We start from the raw sequence: 4,849 nt of genomic DNA, 5'->3' as shown, positions 1-4,849 counted from the left end.
TGTAAATCTGCTAACTTTGTAAAAAAAAAAAAAAAATGCAGTAAATTCTTAAAAATTTTGCTTGTATTTTAACCAAAACACCAGTAAACTAAATTCTACTCCCTGGACCATGTTATTTTGAGGGAAGATGAGGTCAGTTTTTGCTTTTCTATCCCTTTCTCTGGAGGTTTCCCTACAAATAGAGTGTTTGAATGGCTGCCATGCAGCAACATGTTTTTTCCTTCACTGCAGCTCAGTATAACTTTACATGGATGACTGATTTGTCTTCGTGTCAGATGGCATCAGGGATTCTGGTGGTCAGCCAGAGACCAGCCATACATGGTAATGCAATCTTCTGCCACACTGCAAGGACAACACACGCACACACACACACCTGCCTGCTTACGCCCACATGCACAGAAGCGAAGGGCCAGCAGTTATCCAGGTAAAGCTGTCAGAGGTAAAACCTGCTGCTTATGGATAACCTGACAAACACCTGTCTCTATGTGGAGCAGCCTGTCTCTCATTATATGTCTCAGTGTTTTACACATGGAGAAACATTCATTTTTATTTTTAGCAGAGTCCATGACATATTGTTGTCTCGAGACGTGTTGAACTGTAAGGAGGATGGTAGAGCCTCTGTTTGGTGACCACGGGTCAGGGGTTTTCTCTGTCTCTCTTTAAAAATGTCCTGCTGCATCGTTTTGTTTTTTCATGTATAATATGATGTCTTTACATGTTTCCACTTTTAGTGGAATGTGTTTTCAAAGAGCAGACATTTCTTGGCACCATTATTTTGCTAGTTCAGTAGTCATGCAACGGCACTAACAGGCAGCCTTCTATAACCCTCCAAGACACCAGGCGAAAACACAATACTTATACCAAAACAACAAATTTCCACTAATGTAGCTAAATCATCAAAATATAAAAGAAAAATATGTGTATTTATGTAAATTTAACTCACACAGTCATGATATACTAATGTTATCCATTTGTTTGTTTTATTTTGTAACAGGACATCACCAGTACCAGCCTAAAAACACCCACAAACAATAAATCTGTTTGTACTTGTTTCATTTAACATTCAATCCACATGTTAAGTGTTTGAAAACCAAGTAATGGAAACCTTCATGACAATGGCAAAGGGAAATTGAATTAAAGAATACAAACTTGACCCCTATGTGATTTGAAGACACAACCTGATGATCTGGAGTGAAGATCACCAGAAAAATGATTGAAGTTTAAGAGAATTCGATCTGATTTATCCCGATTACTAACGTTTGGCAGGTTTGATGTGTGCTGTTGGATGAGAATGGAAGAATCAGCCGTTAAGTCTCAACCAAAGTGTGGATGTGGAGTTTAGAGGTGAATCGTCTTCACACATAAATTGGGGTCAATTCTGGTTTTTGTGAGTGCAAACGGGTGAGCATGGCTTACTTATTTACTTAGACTCATTTATCATAACAAAACAAACTTAGAATCCAGAAAAACTACCTTAGCAATTACTTTTAGTCTCCTATTCTTCCAAAACAGAAAAGGAATTAGACCAGAGGATATTTACTTGTACTTATCTAGTAACTCTGAACAGGAATCAACATTTTAGATTCTTTTTCTTCTTTTGCTCTTTCCTCTGGTATATATGTACTACTTCTATTCAGTTTATTCAAATGAATGAATAAATATTCATTAGTGGAGTTTCCAGCATTAGAATGGGCCTAGTAAGACTCCACTTTATGAAGATATTCATCATGGAGGGATCCATTTCTCACTCTCAGCTCTTGAAGAATGTTGGCCGTCAACATGATGACATGAAAAGGTCAAACCTGAATTAACCCATTCCGCCTTGGTCAGTTCAGTCAAACCTCTTTCTACCTGCAGTTCAGAATATGAGCTCCTGTTATCTGATCTGATTTCATCTCATCCTGAAAGCTTCACTATTTTTGATACGTTTCCAAACAGCAGCTTGACCACAAATCAAAAATTAGTTTAATAAAATATGACAAAAATGTTGTCTTTTCAATTAAAATCTACTCATAAATATGTTAAATGTAACACAAAGTGATAATCTTCTCCTTCAGTTGCTGTGGCAACTAGGCCCACACCTGCTCATTGACTTGTACTCAAAAGTCCGTCACGGTGCAGATAAATCTGCTTTTAATTGTATCAAAACTTGGCTAGATCAAGTGTTTTCAGATGAAGACAGACATAAACCCTGTTTTTTTTTTTTATTGCTGCGAACAGATAAAATAATTTTCAGTTTTCTTCAATTGAGCACCAAAATAATCACCAAACAGGATCTCTTCCATTTCAAAATGTACAAAAGCCATTCGTTTTGGATCTATGCTTTCATTCCTACAAGACAAATCTGATTGCTCGATTTAATTAAAATCGTTTACACTTAATTCAGGTTGATAAATATTTGGTGATTTTATTTTATTTTTTTTATATTTGTGGAGTTTTTTTGGCCCGCAAATATTTTTGCACTCACAATTTTGGCCCACGTTTCAAAACGTTTGAACAGCCCATTAGATGAAGACAATGATGTATTTTCTGCTTCAGTTCAGCAAAAGGTTCAATCAGACTTCAGGGCTGGAGTCAAAATCTGGAGGGGAAAAAAGCCTGCGGTTCCCTTCCTGTCCTGTACTCAGGTTTATTTTCTTCAGGTTTCCGTTGGCTCATCAGTTTTCCAAAACGTGTTTTGACACTTGACTTTAATATGTTTGTTCTTTGGGAACAGAGCCAGATCACGCAGGCCGGTTTAGGTTGAGAGAGGAATGGCAGCTAATGAGGGAGAATCAAGTATGACGGGAGATAAATGTCTACTGGGTCGGGCTGCAGAGATCAGATGAATATTGACAGAGATGGAGAGGTGAGGAGGATGAGGCTCTTATGGGAGTATTAAATGTCATAACAAGGACAGCGGGAGGCTGGAGAGGTTGGAGAGAGAAATGAAAGTGACAGAAAGAAAATGCTAGAGGGATGAAGAGTGAAAACAACTGAGGGATAAAAGCGAGAGGCAAGGAGAAGCTAAAGTGAAAGATTATTCTGACCAAGCCGGGCTGCGGCTTTTAATCTATAACCTGAATTTGCAAGGTCTGCAAGAAACTATTGCTTGAAAGCTTTTTGTCCCCTAAAAACACGACAATAGAGTTGAGCTAAAACAAGGTAAAAAAAGATGTGTGCCAGACGTGAAATATATTTAAATGAAAAATGTGTATCTAACAGAATAAATGCTAGGATAAATGTCAACTGAGTTAAATGTAATTGAAATCAGAGGATATAATTATCATCTTAGAGCAAAAATAAAACAAACAAAAAAAAAACAGTTTAATTACATAGCACAGCTTACCAACAAATATTACAAAAAGTCCTTTTAATTCAATCACACACGAGTTCCTAGTTAGTTAGTCCTAGTTCAGCGTATTATTCAAATTAGTTTCAAGAGTTTTTTTCTGTGCTTTGAAACCCAGCAGAGCGTCAAGTCATTGACTGGCAGCAACAGTAGACAAATGAGTGTTACGAGTTGTTGACTTCACAGCAATCCCTCACCAAGCATGCATGTGGTGACAGTGGAGAGGAAAGACTCCAAATTATCTCTGAGAAAAAAACAGTACACCTATTGATATACGTAGAGCAAAAAATGACTGTCAAGAAATAATTGTGCCTTGACGAAAGGAAACTTGGAAGCTGCTGTTGCTAAGAGCAAAAAGTAAACCATTAAAACTCCTTCTCCAACCGGTCTCATCTGCAGCTTCTATTGGCCAACAAACTTGACTTTCGTCTCCTGATTATTCTAAAAGCTCAGAATTAGTTAGAATGGGTCTGGTAAAACTCCAGCTTCCTGACGTAAAGCTTCTCTAAAGCTGCGTTTCCATTACAAATTTGTGCAAAACTTTGTTGATATCCTGCTAATGCCAGAAAAAAAAAAAAAAAAAAAAAAAAAACACACAATTGTTCAATAGTGGAGTTTCAATTAATAAAAAAATTTTATTAAAATCAACACTTTTGAATGACAAACTTACCTTTTGATGAACTGTGCGATGCTCTGAGACCTCTGGTTGGAGCAATATGGCAAATTCCAAGGAGGTTCATACAAATAATCTGATGCTGGATACAAGCTGGTTGTATACAGCACATTTCAATACTCCTAACAAACTAGCTAATCCTGGCGCAAAAACTTTCTAACAATTTTTTTTGTTTGTTTGTTTCCTTTCAGTGGATTTATTTTCGAAATTCCAGTTTACACAATTTAATGGTCAATGGAGAAGTAACTGTAGAGCCAGATAGAATAAAACCAATCTTGGAATTTTAGCTTCCAACCTCTTTTCCAGTTCCCACATTTGTTGGACTTGCATCTATTGCAGTAGCAGGTCTACTGATTATTTCTACATAGAGAAAGCATCTTCTAACACCAGAACTATAGTGCTGGTCACAACATGTTTTGCTAATTGAGGCAACGCTGAACAGAATGTTTCCTCTATCCTGAATGAATCGAGGATTCTGTGTGGAACAGAATATGAAATATGGTGACAAGTCAGTGTAAGAATGTGGAAGCTACTGTGAATTCAGTTGATCTTCTGGAATGTCAATCCATCCCCAACCTCATCCAAAAATGCCTTCAACAGTGATGTGATCATTGCCACCACTGGGACTCAGCTTGCTTTCCATGTATTCACCCTACCATCTACTATTATTCTCTCTGACGATGTCTTTCATAATGTTTTCAGTGTACTGAGTAATGAGCATTTTTTTTTACTTATTTACTGAGCACAGTGATGGTGGTGTTTCAAACAGTAAGGTCTCTGGATGTAGAAGATGAGTATTTTGAAAGCAAAGTCTCATCGGCCGTCTATGTGAAAGTGTAAAAACT

This window comes from Gambusia affinis, linkage group LG09, assembly GCF_019740435.1.
Source record: "Gambusia affinis linkage group LG09, SWU_Gaff_1.0, whole genome shotgun sequence".
In the NCBI taxonomy this organism is placed as follows: domain Eukaryota; kingdom Metazoa; phylum Chordata; class Actinopteri; order Cyprinodontiformes; family Poeciliidae; genus Gambusia; species Gambusia affinis.
The sequence above is the reverse complement of the archived record's forward strand: the minus strand, read 5'-3'. Positions refer to the sequence as shown.